Here is an 18,143-nt window from a genome sequence, read left to right as displayed (position 1 = left end):
TCACGACACAACCTTAGCATGTTGCAGCTTAAAAACAAGGATACAGGAACAATGAAGACACACTGCAAAGACAACAATGAAAACAGAAAGACACAGTTTGTCAATAATAGGGTAACCTAAAACGATTACAAAAAACAAGAGGAGATGAAACAAAAAGGTGCCTATGCAATTATAAATAGAGGAAGAGGGGAATAAAAGAGGAAGAAGGGAATGAATAGATAAGGATAGAGAGAGAGGGAATTAGAGAGGAATAAGGAACATAGAAATAAGGAGAGACAGATCAAGAAAATAAAGCCAGATCTGAAGTAAAAGGAGAATGAAATGAAGAACAGGCATGTCAGCACACAGAGAAAAGAACAACAGCGGTGAGAAAAAAGATAATGAGAAAATAGAAATATTCCGGCCATGTAACCCGTGCTTCAAGAGCAAAACTAGGGAATAAAACTAGAAACAAGACGTCATGTGTTGATAATGACAATTTACCGATTTAGAAAGATTGTATATTTGTATCCATAGATGTTATGGTGATGGTTTGCAGGAACAGTTTTGATATGGTTGGATCTTCAAATGAGCGGGAAACACCTTTGTAAGTAATTTTGCAGAGACAAGGGTGTAATATCCCATATTGGATAGTCAGAGATCTCATTTGAGGGCGTCTGGCATTGGTTGCATTAGAAAGATCCTCAGAGATAAAAATTTTATGACCAGACAAAACAAGATGATGTTTCTCTCTGGCACTTTTCAACATACGCATCAGGTCAGTGAATTCTAAAAAGAGGATTATAATACCAAGCAGTCTGGTAGAATAAAGCTGAGGATGACCAAGACGATGTGCTCGTTGGATGTTTAAAGGAGCAGAAGACTGAAGACTTAGAAGGTCAGGCAAACATTTCTTTAAGAAGGCGAGAAGATCGGGGCCCTCAATATTTTCCTGTAAACCATAAAGATGCAGATTGTTTTTTCTGTTGCGATTTTTAAGGTCCTCAGTGTGGAGCTTAAGCTTTTGGATTTCTTGTTCCAGCAGAGGAATTTTAGTCCCCATGTCCTGAAGATGGCCCACACGTTGTTCCATTTCAGTTATTTTGCCTTCTATATCAATCAACTGCAGTTTGTTGTTGGTGGTATTCATGAATGGTTTGAGTGAACATAGTTCGTCCAAAATTGTATCCAGGACCAGATTAGAAGATGACTGGACCAGAGATGGAGGGTCATTTTTGGCGCTTTTAGGTTTAGTGCCAGGGGAGGATGCCTTGGCAAGGCTAAGCGAGTTGCTAGACATTTTAATGTTGCATTTCTGACATTGAGGAAGCTTTTTAATAGTAGCGAGTCTGCCCATAAAATTAGTGATAGCTCAATATAAGTGTGCAATGATACATGCACCACTATGAAATCCCACTGACTGTAACACATGCAAGGAAACATGTATAAAAAAGGATTCATGAAATAACACTTCACAGCATGTGTATTCACATTCACTTCCCCTCAGGTTTCAGGCACAAGAAGGTGTAAGTATAATTGATCCATTGCCGATTTATGCCTCTTAAGCACAGTAGAACTATGTAAAATTATATAGCAGTACAAAAACCAGATCCAGATCACGTGTTCTGCATGCACCACAAGGACACGCACTACAAAAGTATGTGCTTAATCCAGCATATTAATTCCTTTCGCAATGGCAGTGTTTAGAAATATCTTTGTAGGATTAATTGGAATTAAAGGCTTGAAGAAACCAAATACGTAAAGCACCATAACACTGGTTTAAAATAAAACCATGACATGAGCCAGAAATGCATGGAAAAAGGTAGAAAATCAGAAGAAGCTCACGCAGGTGTTATTGGCCGCATGAGAGATCTGAGGAGAAGTATCATGAGCGATGAGCTGTCCAAAATGGCAGCCACTCACGAGTGAGGAAAAACGTCATTGTGGCAAAAAATGAAGAACAGGTTTAAAGAGTCTCCTGTTAACTCAGTATCGTGCCACAACAATGCACTGCAGGAGACCAGCTGTGAGAGCGCTGGGCATGGTCTCAGTGTGGCTGAAAATTATGTCCGTAGCTCAGTGAAAAGACATAGCTCAGCAAATCACCACCATCTTGTTCTGGCGCATAAGCCACGCTCAGTGGAGGCATTTCTAAGCTCTTAATGACAATACCACCTTTGCCACAGGAAAAGGTTTTTCATTGTGAATCCAACGATATGAGACATAATGAAGTTGTTCCACTGCAATCCACTATTGCACCCTGAAGTGATTTCACTCATTCCCCATGTTAACCTTATGGTAAGAGCAAACCTAATAGGTGGTGAAAACACACAAGGGCCAATCTGAGCATAAGTGCACCTGCGCATACCCAGACCTGCAATGGCAGGTTTGACACGTTTGAAAGCCTCTTCACCCTCCAACTCACCCCAACTACCCTATGTCCACAGGTTGGAGATACCCAGTTCTCCCCCTGGATACTAGGCTGTTCGTGGCCGAAGTCACACTTAGTATGCGTCCCCAGGAAGGAAGTGGTGGCAGGTAGCAGAGCGAATTAGGAGGCAATTGTCGAAGGGGAGGTTGCCCACCACTTGGGAAGTTCACCCGCAGGATGCAGGGCAGAAGTGGGCTGAGGGTGGACCGTCACTCAAAAAGGGCTCCACAATGTGTCTTCTGGGACCAGGTCTGCAAAGCAATGTGGGGTCATGCTGTCTCTTGACCTGCTTCTGTTAACTCTCAGAAGTGCTCCTTCAGCCCAGTCAATCACTCTCCTTACCCAGGCCTGTTCAGGCAACACTATCTGGCAGCACAATGTAGTCGGGGGCCGGTGAGGAAAGGGAGTTGGTCGGCCGCACTGAGGGCCCCAAAGGAACAATTGTCGCAGGTGGAAGAAGCGGGGGGCTCCTGGAAGAAAGAGGCATCACGTCAGGCACAGGCCGATCAGATTTGCACCCCGGTAATCCAGGCACATTTGGTGCATGATCAGACAAGCTTTACTACGCAATTTGGTTCTCACATAATGAAGAGTTGTAAATGCCGTATCTCCCTGGGAATGAGGCACAACATCTGGTGTGCAATGATATGAGTCACTCCAGACGATTCTGGTCACACACAACAAAGAGTTGCAAATTCCGAGCCTCCCTGGAAATTAATCATAATGTGTGGTGCGAGATGATATGAGTCACACCAGACCAATCCGGTCACACACAATGAAGAGTTGCAAATTCCGCACCTTCCTGGAAATGAGGTAGAATATCTGCCGCGTGATGATACTAGTCACATCAGACAGTTCGGGTCTCACACACAGGTGCAAGTTCAGCAGTGCCACACGAGGCAGAATGAGGCACTACTGTGGGTACACCCTCACCTCCAAGGGTCACACTCTGTGAATCAGACACAGCACACTATAAGCATGCAGTCGGCATGTCGCACCAGAGAGAGGCAGCACAATTGACAAAGCAGGCAATGCTGGATCATGCAACCGGTGAATCCGCTCAACACCAACAACATGCTAAGTTGTGCTGAGGTCCCCACAATGCAGGGGCTGCACTCCTTTGATGAGGGCACTGCTTTTGGGGCTTTGCACCAGGCAATCCATATTCCAGGTAGAGTTCTTGGTATTAAGCTCACACCGCGCTACCAGTGGGGATCCAGCAGATGATGTGGGCACTTATAAGGGCACCACTCTACAGATGTCTCATGTAGATGGTGTAGGTCCCTCGTGGGAGTCTATGATATTCCTGAGACCTTCACAAGAGGACAGGGGGAAGCCAACAACCCCTTAAAGAGCACACTTCAGGGTGCCGCACAGCAGCATGTAGTCAGCCCAGGCCAGAAACAATTGAGGAAAGGTACATGGATCCTTACAATGGCAGTACTCCTTCTTGTTCACAACAGTTTTTCTCTGGCAGTGTGCACTATGCTGTTCCAGGTTTTCCGATCCTACATCACCACAAGTTTATCTCTGAAGTGCTGAAGTATGGCATATGTAGTTATACTGTAGTGTACCTTTGAAGTTGGAGGTGGTTCTGATGGTTTGACTTTGAACCATAGATGTCTCTCCTAAATTTCAGCCCCGTCTGCATTGAGACCCTGGAATGCAAATCTTAATCTTTGATGGAGCAATAATCTGGCTCCCAGAGGCCAATTTTCAAAACCCCCTCCAATCTATCCAGCTAAGCCCTCAAATGGCAGAGATCTGTGATTCCAATTGCATGGCCAGGTTTAATAGCTGTCACTGATTAATTCATAGATGGTCTCCCCCAACCACCAGTGTGGACTGGAGTTAAATTAGAAGGCACACAAAGAGTCTTAGAGCAGTGAAATTCCCACTTCATAGTGGAGGCATTTCTTTTTGTTTTGTTAAATAATTTTTATAGGGATACTATGAAAGTACCAAAGTTACATTTAATCATATGATGAAGATTAGTATAATAAAAACATATTAATAAACAATGTTACAATAATAAAAATGATATTATCATGGTGAAGAAAAGACATAAAGAGAAACCACCTTATGCAGGAAAATGAGTAAAAAGAATAAAGGTACATGTCAAATCAAATGATAGTATATTTATAATTTTTAGAATAAAGATTGGGAGAGGAAAGAGGGGGAAGAAAAGGAGTGAAGAAGAGAAGGGAAAGCAAAGAGGTAGTTGAAGAATGATTAGTGTGTAAATGATGTGAAGATAAGAAAGAAGTAAAGGGAAGCCAGAAAAAATTGGATTTGATTTTCTGATATAACATTGGCGCTGAAACAGTAGAAATTCTATGTTCGTTACAGTTAAGGTTCCACCATGCTAACGTATATACCTCAGAATTATCTTTCCAGCAGGTTAAAATAATGTTAAATGCAAGAGCAATAAACAGATCAAACAACTTCAACTTCATGGAGGTGTCGTAAAAATCATCAGACATGGATCCAAGAAAAACATTTTGAATTGATAATGGAGTATATGAAGGTCAATGCTCATATGTTGGGCTGCAGGATTGTTTGATTATTTATTTGCAGCTAGCCAGTGTAGACCTGTACTCTATTCTTGGAGCATCTGTTGAGCACCCCTTCAAAATTATGACGACCTGTAGAGGGGGAAAAGGCAGGAAATCCATACCTGGTGGGTCGATAGTGGGTTCGCTGGATCAATATTTAATTAGGGCATCATCCTGATTGGCCCACGAAATTGAATTGACCAAAAGGCGGCTATCACAGTATCCCATTTTTTTCAAACGGTCGTCCATGGGCAGGCTGGCTCATGTAACCTCACCGAAGCAGCCTCCACTTCCAGACATTGTCTTTCCTGTTAATACAGGTAATGGCAGCCAGCAACTTCAAGACATTGGTGGGCCGTCTAGTATCTCTTCCTGTTTGGGTGTTATACCAGCTACCCCGCATGTTCTTTTACAAAATCAAGAGCATGCTAGTGTCAAAATTCCGAGAGTACAAACGAGGTCTGTATGTAGTTCTACCTTGAAAGTGGTGGCTAAACAGTGCGAACCAGAGCCAGCAACCAAGAGAAAGCGTGGAGGAATAAAAAAGCAAAAATTCCAAAATGTACCAAGCCCGGAGATTCGACAACTATTGGAACATCAACTAGTCCTGAACTACGTCAGCCACTTGTACACGTGAGTACGACTTTTCCAAACTGTAGTGATGGTAATTTAATCCAGACAGGATCAGACTTTTGGTTCAAATTGGAAAATCTATTTACCAATTCATGCCTTCCTGTTTACGATAGACTTAACTCCATAGAGGAAAGACTCTTGCATCTTGAAACTCTTTTTGTATCTAATCATGCTAAGGATACTGTGCAGGAAGAAGGGGGCATTGGGAATTTAGATAGGCCAACAAATGTAGTTTGTAACTCTCATGTTCCTAGTAATGCACCTCAACTGCCCCCTCCCAATCCACTTACCTTTACCTCTAACTAGTGATAATGTTGTGACAAACGCTACAACAACGTGTAGAAGGGTGGCAAATGATGGGGTGGAGCAAATAAGAATATGAACCCAAAAATGTTGTCTGAGGAGGGTGGCTTGATGCATGATTCAGAGAGAACGACCAGACCACGTGCTCCTGTAAGGAGTGCTGTGACTACTGATGCACCAAAGATAGTACTACTGTGTATAGATCTTCCCCCAGAGTCAATACCGTATGTTGTGGTACTAGCAGGGGTTCCTGTATTGAACCAAGGCAAAGATGAGTCATATACTGATCTTAAAAATAAATGTATCTACTGGTTGAATTATAATAGGCCACTCCCCATACAGGCATCCAGCGAAATTCTCTTTGCCCGTAGAGTAAATTGGGTGGGGCAACAAAAGAAATATATTGAGGGTGAGTGTATTGTGATTCATTTTAGAAATAGGCGGGTTGTTGAGCACATATATAATTGGTCTTTCAGTACGGCCAACAACACAAATACAGTCCCTTCCCCTAACCTACTTTTACCCTGCCACTCCCAATAATCTCATTTCCATCCCAAAGAGAGGAGGCCAGTCCCGGGGTATCTGGGATAGCTGTGGACCAAGAGTCCAGACAGGCAATGGAAACTGGGGCGAAGATATCAATAATACCCCCTTATCAATTCCATTTCCTGTAAGTAACAGATTCAGTGTTCTGGACCAGGTAGACTGACAGTTGAGAAGTAGTCGTCACTTAGCTGGGACTGATAGAAGCTGGCGAGGGAATTGTGGCCTATGACCAGACCTTTCCCCCAAATAGTTCCCAGGGGTGTGAGAGTTCCACAAAGGGAGCTATTGATGATACAGGGGGGTAGTGGGGATGTCGGTGTGCCATTTGGCACCTTACCACCACTATCACAGCATGGCGTAGTCAGAGTTGCACCTCCTCTAGCATTTAGGGGGGGCTCGGACATAGAATTGGAGAGGGAGGTGGCAGAGCACGAATGGGTTGGATTGTATCCTGATGGCCTGCCAGCTAAGGATGATAGATACAGTATGGTACACCAGAACACTCAAGTGCTGGAGGCTAATGCTAATATTAAAATTATTTTCTGGAATCTGGTTGGCATTAAAAATAAACTATCTTGTCCAGGCTAGTTTTTTTTCGTAGACAGCTGTGATGTTTGCTTGTTCCAGGAGACGTGGGCCCGGGAGGAATATCAGAGAACAGGCTTTGCCCCTTATAATATATTGGCCACCATGAAGGGTAGGGGAAGACCCTCGGGTGGCTTAAGTATTTGGGTGGGTATCCACCTTGGTGCCAAAGCGGAGCAGATGCCAAAGAAATCTGAGGATGTACAATGTGTTCTCCTAACAATGCCACCAAAAATACAAATTGCCCTACTTAATGTTTACTCAAGGCCTGTACAGAATGGGCAGGATTCCGGAGCCATTGAATATCTGAGACAGTTTATATTAACTCTTGACCCAGCAGTTGTTCTGATAGTAGGGGGCGACTTTAATTGTCAGTTTGAGCCCCTAAATACTCCAGTCCTAGATAGCCCTGCTGAGGAGGATCAGAACTGGCATATCAGCATATAAAAGGGAACCCCTCCTAAAGTACTTTGGGCCAGGGAAAAGAGAGGAACACAATATCACAACAGAGAGAAATTCCCTCGTGGCCTAAATTCCTTTACTAATGACATATTCAGCCAGATTCATCAAGTGAAATGCGCTCGCAAAAGAGCCAGATTCTGAGAATCTGGCCCTTTGCGAGTGCAATTTTTGCATTTGGGATTCATCATCCCAAATGCAAAAAACGATAATAAAGAATTCGCAAATTTGCGAGGATTAGCATTTAAGGAATCTCTATTAGAGATTCCTTAAATGCTATTCATGAAACATTTAAAAATTGCGAATTCGCAATTTAGGACCGCTATTTACCACAAAGTCAAACCTCGTGGTAAATAGCGAAAACTTAGAAAAATGCATTTAAATGTATTTTTCTAAGTTGCATGTTACACACACACATGTCCTTTGGACATGTGTGTGCACAACATCAGTGTAAATTCACATTTCAAGGGTGCTACAGGTTGTCCTTTGGACACCCCTGCACCCTTGAAATCGCATCCTTATTTGCGATTAGCAAATTGCTAATCGCTAATAAGGAATAACTCCCCATTCATTCCTATGGACCTGTAGGCCCATAGGAATGCATGGGGAGTTATTCCTTATTTGCGATTAGCAATTTGCTAATCGCAAATAAGGAACATGTAGGAATCGCAATATTTTTTGCAATTCCTACATGAATCCCGTTTTGCAAGTCCTTAATAGCGATTCCTTATGAATCGCTATTGAAGACTCGCAAAACGGGTCTTTGATGAATCTGGCAGATAGTTCCTACTTCTAAAGGAAGTGCTTCAAAACATAGCAAACTTTTTTTCTTTTTCCAAATTCATTTTATATCTCATACATTTTTTTTTTAATCAACACATGTATATCATTTCTAATGCACGTGAGAACAATTAAAAAAATACACAAAATACCATACAGAGAACACACCTAAACATTCTCACAAATGTATCATACATCCACTATCATTCACCCAAGATATACTCTTTATTCTGTGTCTAAGGAGTCACAGATCTTTATGTGAACTGTCACGCTAGGTCGACCCGTTTCGGTGGGCTCGGACCACCTTCCTCAGGACCTTTGACAGAACAAAGCTCGTCACAACAGTTTGTGGACTCTGTATGGATATCCTAGCAGAAATGCAGGGAGATGATCTCTATGAAGACTCTCAGTCATCAGTTAGATAGGCAGCTCGTCCTTATTGAAAATTCTACTTAGTACTGTCTTTTATATAGTGTGGCTTTTAGTTGGTTTCTCCTTTTGTACAATGCGCACCAATTCCCGCAAAACTCTCATAAAAAAGTGTTGTTTCAATGTCACCTTTAAGTTCGGAGACAATACTTCCTCAGTTTTTCATAACTTCCGAAATTTTCTAATTTTATATGCATCGATTGGGGCAGTGTTTCCATCTCGTATCTTCAAAATGCCATCATATCCCGATACCTTGGTTTATGATGGCATTTTGAAGATACGAGATACCATACAATGATGTTGGGATTAGTAATAGAGGACAATTTTTGTGTGATCATATGCCAATAATCTGGATCAGACTTAATCGGTCCATAAATATAAAAAAAGTGACCAGTTTATTATAGACTGTGGCATTAAGTATTACCTATCGGCCACTTGTGTCACGTTCAGTAGATAAAATTTGATTCTTTATGGACCTTGTGACATAGGATGGCAGCACCACCCATATGGTTGACAGCAGGTGAGAAAACAACTTGGCCCACCCATTGATGTTTGAGTGTAAGTGATTCACTATCGTTACAATGAGTTTCTTGTAAAAAAGCAATTGGACAATAGAATTTGGATAAATGAGAAAGCACCTATTGACACTTGAGAGGATGACCCAGACCACGGACGTTCACGACACAACCTTAGCATGTTGCAGCTTAAAAACAAGGATACAGGAACAATGAAGACACACTGCAAAGACAACAATGAAAACAGAAAGACACAGTTTGTCAATAATAGGGTAACCTAAAACGATTACAAAAAACAAGAGGAGATGAAACAAAAAGGTGCCTATGCAATTATAAATAGAGGAAGAGGGGAATAAAAGAGGAAGAAGGGAATGAATAGATAAGGATAGAGAGAGAGGGAATTAGAGAGGAATAAGGAACATAGAAATAAGGAGAGACAGATCAAGAAAATAAAGCCAGATCTGAAGTAAAAGGAGAATGAAATGAAGAACAGGCATGTCAGCACACAGAGAAAAGAACAACAGCGGTGAGAAAAAAGATAATGAGAAAATAGAAATATTCCGGCCATGTAACCCGTGCTTCAAGAGCAAAACTAGGGAATAAAACTAGAAACAAGACGTCATGTGTTGATAATGACAATTTACCGATTTAGAAAGATTGTATATTTGTATCCATAGATGTTATGGTGATGGTTTGCAGGAACAGTTTTGATATGGTTGGATCTTCAAATGAGCGGGAAACACCTTTGTAAGTAATTTTGCAGAGACAAGGGTGTAATATCCCATATTGGATAGTCAGAGATCTCATTTGAGGGCGTCTGGCATTGGTTGCATTAGAAAGATCCTCAGAGATAAAAATGTTATGACCAGACAAAACAAGATGATGTTTCTCTCTGGCACTTTTCAACATACGCATCAGGTCAGTGAATTCTAAAAAGAGGATTATAATACCAAGCAGTCTGGTAGAATAAAGCTGAGGATGACCAAGACGATGTGCTCGTTGGATGTTTAAAGGAGCAGAAGACTGAAGACTTAGAAGGTCAGGCAAACATTTCTTTAAGAAGGCGAGAAGATCGGGGCCCTCAATATTTTCCTGTAAACCATAAAGATGCAGATTGTTTTTTCTGTTGCGATTTTTAAGGTCCTCAGTGTGGAGCTTAAGCTTTTGGATTTCTTGTTCCAGCAGAGGAATTTTAGTCCCCATGTCCTGAAGATGGCCCACACGTTGTTCCATTTCAGTTATTTTGCCTTCTATATCAATCAACTGCAGTTTGTTGTTGGTGGTATTCATGAATGGTTTGAGTGAACATAGTTCGTCCAAAATTGTATCCAGGACCAGATTAGAAGATGACTGGACCAGAGATGGAGGGTCATTTTTGGCGCTTTTAGGTTTAGTGCCAGGGGAGGATGCCTTGGCAAGGCTAAGCGAGTTGCTAGACATTTTAATGTTGCATTTCTGACATTGAGGAAGCTTTTTAATAGTAGCGAGTCTGCCCATAAAATTAGTGATAGCTCAATATAAGTGTGCAATGATACATGCACCACTATGAAATCCCACTGACTGTAACACATGCAAGGAAACATGTATAAAAAAGGATTCATGAAATAACACTTCACAGCATGTGTATTCACATTCACTTCCCCTCAGGTTTCAGGCACAAGAAGGTGTAAGTATAATTGATCCATTGCCGATTTATGCCTCTTAAGCACAGTAGAATTATGTAAAATTATATAGCAGTACAAAAACCAGATCCAGATCACGTGTTCTGCATGCACCACAAGGACACGCACTACAAAAGTATGTGCTTAATCCAGCATATTAATTCCTTTCGCAATGGCAGTGTTTAGAAATATCTTTGTAGGATTAATTGGAATTAAAGGCTTGAAGAAACCAAATACGTAAAGCACCATAACACTGGTTTAAAATAAAACCATGACATGAGCCAGAAATGCATGGAAAAAGGTAGAAAATCAGAAGAAGCTCACGCAGGTGTTATTGGCCGCATGAGAGATCTGAGGAGAAGTATCATGAGCGATGAGCTGTCCAAAATGGCAGCCACTCACGAGTGAGGAAAAACGTCATTGTGGCAAAAAATGAAGAACAGGTTTAAAGAGTCTCCTGTTAACTCAGTATCGTGCCACAACAATGCACTGCAGGAGACCAGCTGTGAGAGCGCTGGGCATGGTCTCAGTGTGGCTGAAAATTATGTCCGTAGCTCAGTGAAAAGACATAGCTCAGCAAATCACCACCATTTTGTTCTGGCGCATAAGCCACGCTCAGTGGAGGCATTTCTAAGCTCTTAATGACAATACCACCTTTGCCACAGGAAAAGGTTTTTCATTGTGAATCCAACGATATGAGACATAATGAAGTTGTTCCACTGCAATCCACTATTGCACCCTGAAGTGATTTCACTCATTCCCCATGTTAACCTTATGGTAAGAGCAAACCTAATAGGTGGTGAAAACACACAAGGGCCAATCTGAGCATAAGTGCACCTGCGCATACCCAGACCTGCAATGGCAGGTTTGACACGTTTGAAAGCCTCTTCACCCTCCAACTCACCCCAACTACCCTATGTCCACAGGTTGGAGATACCCAGTTCTCCCCCTGGATACTAGGCTGTTCGTGGCCGAAGTCACACTTAGTATGGGTCCCCAGGAAGGAAGTGGTGGCAGGTAGCAGAGCGAATTAGGAGGCAATTGTCGAAGGGGAGGTTGCCCACCACTTGGGAAGTTCACCCGCAGGATGCAGGGCAGAAGTGGGCTGAGGGTGGACCGTCACTCAAAAAGGGCTCCACAATGTGTCTTCTGGGACCAGGTCTGCAAAGCAATGTGGGGTCATGCTGTCTCTTGACCTGCTTCTGTTAACTCTCAGAAGTGCTCCTTCAGCCCAGTCAATCACTCTCCTTACCCAGGCCTGTTCAGGCAACACTATCTGGCAGCACAATGTAGTCGGGGGCCGGTGAGGAAAGGGAGTTGGTCGGCCGCACTGAGGGCCCCAAAGGAACAATTGTCGCAGGTGGAAGAAGCGGGGGGCTCCTGGAAGAAAGAGGCATCACGTCAGGCACAGGCCGATCAGATTTGCACCCCGGTAATCCAGGCACATTTGGTGCATGATCATACAAGCTTTACTACGCAATTTGGTTCTCACATAATGAAGAGTTGTAAATGCCGTATCTCCCTGGGAATGAGGCACAACATCTGGTGTGCAATGATATGAGTCACTCCAGACGATTCTGGTCACACACAACAAAGAGTTGCAAATTCCGAGCCTCCCTGGAAATTAATCATAATGTGTGGTGCGAGATGATATGAGTCACACCAGACCAATCCGGTCACACACAATGAAGAGTTGCAAATTCCGCACCTTCCTGGAAATGAGGTAGAATATCTGCCGCGTGATGATACTAGTCACATCAGACAGTTCGGGTCTCACACACAGGTGCAAGTTCAGCAGTGCCACACGAGGCAGAATGAGGCACTACTGTGGGTACACCCTCACCTCCAAGGGTCACACTCTGTGAATCAGACACAGCACACTATAAGCATGCAGTCGGCATGTCGCACCAGAGAGAGGCAGCACAATTGACAAAGCAGGCAATGCTGGATCATGCAACCGGTGAATCCGCTCAACACCAACAACATGCTAAGTTGTGCTGAGGTCCCCACAATGCAGGGGCTGCACTCCTTTGATGAGGGCACTGCTTTTGGGGCTTTGCACCAGGCAATCCATATTCCAGGTAGAGTTCTTGGTATTAAGCTCACACCGCGCTACCAGTGGGGATCCAGCAGATGATGTGGGCACTTATAAGGGCACCACTCTACAGATGTCTCATGTAGATGGTGTAGGTCTATGATATTCCTGAGACCTTCACAAGAGGACAGGGGGAAGCCAACAACCCCTTAAAGAGCACACTTCAGGGTGCCGCACAGCAGCATGTAGTCAGCCAAGGCCAGAAACAATTGAGGAAAGGTACATGGATCCTTACAATGGCAGTACTCCTTCTTGTTCACAACAGTTTTTCTCTGGCAGTGTGCACTATGCTGTTCCAGGTTTTCCGATCCTACATCACCACAAGTTTATCTCTGAAGTGCTGAAGTATGGCATATGTAGTTATACTGTAGTGTACCTTTGAAGTTGGAGGTGGTTCTGATGGTTTGACTTTGAACCATAGATGACTCTCCTAAATTTCAGCCCCGTCTGCATTGAGACCCTGGAATGCAAATCTTAATCTTTGATGGAGCAATAATCTGGCTCCCAGAGGCCAATTTTCAAAACCCCCTCCAATCTATCCAGCTAAGCCCTCAAATGGCAGAGATCTGTGATTCCAATTGCATGGCCAGGTTTAATAGCTGTCACTGATTAATTCATAGATGGTCTCCCCCAACCACCAGTGTGGACTGGAGTTAAATTAGAAGGCACACAAAGAGTCTTAGAGCAGTGAAATTCCCACTTCATAGTGGAGGCATTTCTTTTTGTTTTGTTAAATAATTTTTATAGGGATACTATGAAAGTACCAAAGTTACATTTAATCATATGATGAAGATTAGTATAATAAAAACATATTAATAAACAATGTTACAATAATAAAAATGATATTATCATGGTGAAGAAAAGACATAAAGAGAAACCACCTTATGCAGGAAAATGAGTAAAAAGAATAAAGGTACATGTCAAATCAAATGATAGTATATTTATAATTTTTAGAATAAAGATTGGGAGAGGAAAGAGGGGGAAGAAAAGGAGTGAAGAAGAGAAGGTAAAGCAAAGAGGTAGTTGAAGAATGATTAGTGTGTAAATGATGTGAAGATAAGAAAGAAGTAAAGGGAAGCCAGAAAAAATTGGATTTGATTTTCTGATATAACATTGGCGCTGAAACAGTAGAAATTCTATGTTCGTTACAGATAAGGTTCCACCATGCTAACGTATATACCTCAGAATTATCTTTCCAGCAGGTTAAAATAATGTTAAATGCAAGAGCAATAAACAGATCAAACAACTTCAACTTCATGGAGGTGTCGTAAAAATCATCAGACATGGATCCAAGAAAAACATTTTGAATTGATAATGGAATATATGAAGGTCAATGCTCATATGTTGGGCTGCAGGATTGTTTGTTTATTTATTTGCAGCTAGCCAGTGTAGACCTGTACTCTATTCTTGGAGCATCTGTTGAGCACCCCTTCAAAATTATGACGACCTGTAGAGGGGGAAAAGGCAGGAAATCCATACCTGGTGGGTCGATAGTGGGTTCGCTGGATCAATATTTAATTAGGGCATCATCCTGATTGGCCCACGAAATTGAATTGACCAAAAGGCGGCTATCACAGTATCCCATTTTTTTCAAACGGTCGTCCATGGGCAGGCTGGCTCATGTAACCTCACCGAAGCAGCCTCCACTTCCAGACATTGTCTTTCCTGTTAATACAGGTAATGGCAGCCAGCAACTTCAAGACATTGGTGGGCCGTCTAGTATCTCTTCCTGTTTGGGTGTTATACCAGCTACCCCGCATGTTCTTTTACAAAATCAAGAGCATGCTAGTGTCACAATTCCGAGAGTACAAACGAGGTCTGTATGTAGTTCTACCTTGAAAGTGGTGGCTAAACAGTGCGAACCAGAGCCAGCAACCAAGAGAAAGCGTGGAGGAATAAAAAAGCTAAAATTCCAAAATGTACCAAGCCCGGAGATTCGACAACTATTGGAACATCAACTAGTCCTGAACTACGTCAGCCACTTGTACACGTGAGTACGACTTTTCCAAACTGTAGTGATGGTAATTTAATCCAGACAGGATCAGACTTTTGGTTCAAATTGGAAAATCTATTTACCAATTCATGCCTTCCTGTTTACGATAGACTTAACTCCATAGAGGAAAGACTCTTGCATCTTGAAACTCTTTTTGTATCTAATCATGCTAAGGATACTGTGCAGGAAGAAGGGGGCATTGGGAATTTAGATAGGCCAACAAATGAAGTTTGTAACTCTCATGTTCCTAGTAATGCACCTCAACTGCCCCCTCCCAATCCACTTACCTTTACCTCTAACTAGTGATAATGTTGTGACAAACGCTACAACAACGTGTAGAAGGGTGGCAAATGATGGGGTGGAGCAAATAAGAATATGAACCCAAAAATGTTGTCTGAGGAGGGTGGCTTGATGCATGATTCAGAGAGAACGACCAGACCACGTGCTCCTGTAAGGAGTGCTGTGACTACTGATGCACCAAAGATAGTACTACTGTGTATAGATCTTCCCCCAGAGTCAATACTGTATGTAGTGGTACTAGCAGGGGTTCCTGTATTGAACCAAGGCAAAGATGAGTCATATACTGATCTTAAAAATAAATGTATCTACTGGTTGAATTATAATAGGCCACTCCCCATACAGGCATCCAGCGAAATTCTCTTTGCCCGTAGAGTAAATTTGGTGGGGCAACAAAAGAAATATATTGAGGGTGAGTGTATTGTGATTCATTTTAGAAATAGGCGGGTTGTTGAGCACATATATAATTGGTATTCAGTACTGCCAACAACACAAATACAGTCCCTTCCCCTAACCTACTTTTACCCTGCCACTCCCAATAATCTCATTTCCATCCCAAAGAGAGGAGGCCAGTCCCGGGGTATCTGGGATAGCTGTGGACCAAGAGTCCAGACAGGCAATGGAAACTGGGGCGAAGATATCAATAATACCCCCTTATCAATTCCATTTCCTGTAAGTAACAGATTCAGTGTTCTGGACCAGGTAGACTGACAGTTGAGAAGTAGTCGTCACTTAGCTGGGACTGATAGAAGCTGGCGAGGGAATTGTGGCCTATGACCAGACCTTTCCCCCAAATAGTTCCCAGGGGTGTGAGAGTTCCACAAAGGGAGCTATTGATGATACAGGGGGGTAGTGGGGATGTCGGTGTGCCATTTGGCACCTTACCACCACTATCACAGGATGGCGTAGTCAGAGTTGCACCTCCTCTAGCATTTAGGGGGGGCTCGGACATAGAATTGGAGAGGGAGGTGGCAGAGCACGAATGGGTTGGATTGTATCCTGATGGCCTGCCAGCTAAGGATGATAGATACAGTATGGTACACCAGAACACTCAAGTGCTGGAGGCTAATGCTAATATTAAAATTATTTTCTGGAATCTGGTTGGCATTAAAAATAAACTATCTTGTCCAGGCTAGTTTTTTTTCGTAGACAGCTGTGATGTTTGCTTGTTCCAGGAGACGTGGGCCCGGGAGGAATATCAGAGAACAGGCTTTGCCCCTTATAATATATTGGCCACCATGAAGGGTAGGGGAAGACCCTCGGGTGGCTTAAGTATTTGGGTGGGTATCCACCTTGGTGCCAAAGCGGAGCAGATGCCAAAGAAATCTGAGGATGTACAATGTGTTCTCCTTACAATGCCACCAAAAATACAAATTGCCCTACTTAATGTTTACTCAAGGCCTGTACAGAATGGGCAGGATTCCGGAGCCATTGAATATCTGAGACAGTTTATATTAACTCTTGACCCAGCAGTTGTTCTGATAGTAGGGGGCGACTTTAATTGTCAGTTTGAGCCCCTAAATACTCCAGTCCTAGATAGCCCTGCTGAGGAGGATCAGAACTGGCATATCAGCATATAAAAGGGAACCCCTCCTAAAGTACTTTGGGCCAGGGAAAAGAGAGGAACACAATATCACAACAGAGAGAAATTCCCTCGTGGCCTAAATTCCTTTACTAATGACATATTCAGCCAGATTCATCAAGTGAAATGCGCTCGCAAAAGAGCCAGATTCTGAGAATCTGGCCCTTTGCGAGTGCAATTTTTGCATTTGGGATTCATCATCCCAAATGCAAAAAACGATAATAAAGAATTCGCAAATTTGCGAGGATTAGCATTTAAGGAATCTCTATTAGAGATTCCTTAAATGCTATTCATGAAACATTTAAAAATTGCGAATTCGCAATTTAGGACCGCTATTTACCACAAAGTCAAACCTCGTGGTAAATAGCGAAAACTTAGAAAAATGCATTTAAATGCATTTTTCTAAGTTGCATGTTACACACACACATGTCCTTTGGACATGTGTGTGCACAACATCAGTGTAAATTCACATTTCAAGGGTGCTACAGGTTGTCCTTTGGACACCCCTGCACCCTTGAAATCGCATCCTTATTTGCGATTAGCAAATTGCTAATCGCTAATAAGGAATGACTCCCCATTCATTCCTATGGACCTGTAGGCCCATAGGAATGCATGGGGAGTTATTCCTTATTTGCGATTAGCAATTTGCTAATCGCAAATAAGGAACATGTAGGAATCGCAATATTTTTTGCAATTCCTACATGAATCCCGTTTTGCAAGTCCTTAATAGCGATTCCTTATGAATCGCTATTGAAGACTCGCAAAACGGGTCTTTGATGAATCTGGCAGATAGTTCCTACTTCTAAAGGAAGTGCTTCAAAACATAGCAAACTTTTTTTCTTTTTCCAAATTCATTTTATATCTCATACATTTTTTTTTGAATCAACACATGTATATCATTTCTAATGCACGTGAGAACAATTAAAAAAATACACAAAATACCATACAGAGAACACACCTAAACATTCTCACAAATGTATCATACATCCACTATCATTCACCCAAGATATACTCTTTATTCTGTGTCTAAGGAGTCACAGATCTTTATGTGAACTGTCACGCTAGGTCGACGCGTTTCGGTGGGCTCGGACCACCTTCCTCAGGACCTTTGACAGAACAAAGCTCGTCACAACAGTTTGTGGACTCTGTATGGATATCCTAGCAGAAATGCAGGGAGATGATCTCTATGAAGACTCTCAGTCATCAGTTAGATAGGCAGCTCGTCCTTATTGAAAATTCTACTTAGTACTGTCTTTTATATAGTGTGGCTTTTAGTTGGTTTCTCCTTTTGTACAATGCG

Source organism: Lissotriton helveticus, chromosome 12, assembly GCF_964261635.1.
Source record: "Lissotriton helveticus chromosome 12, aLisHel1.1, whole genome shotgun sequence".
In the NCBI taxonomy this organism is placed as follows: Eukaryota; Metazoa; Chordata; class Amphibia; order Caudata; family Salamandridae; genus Lissotriton; species Lissotriton helveticus.
This window is presented reverse-complemented; position numbering follows the sequence as displayed.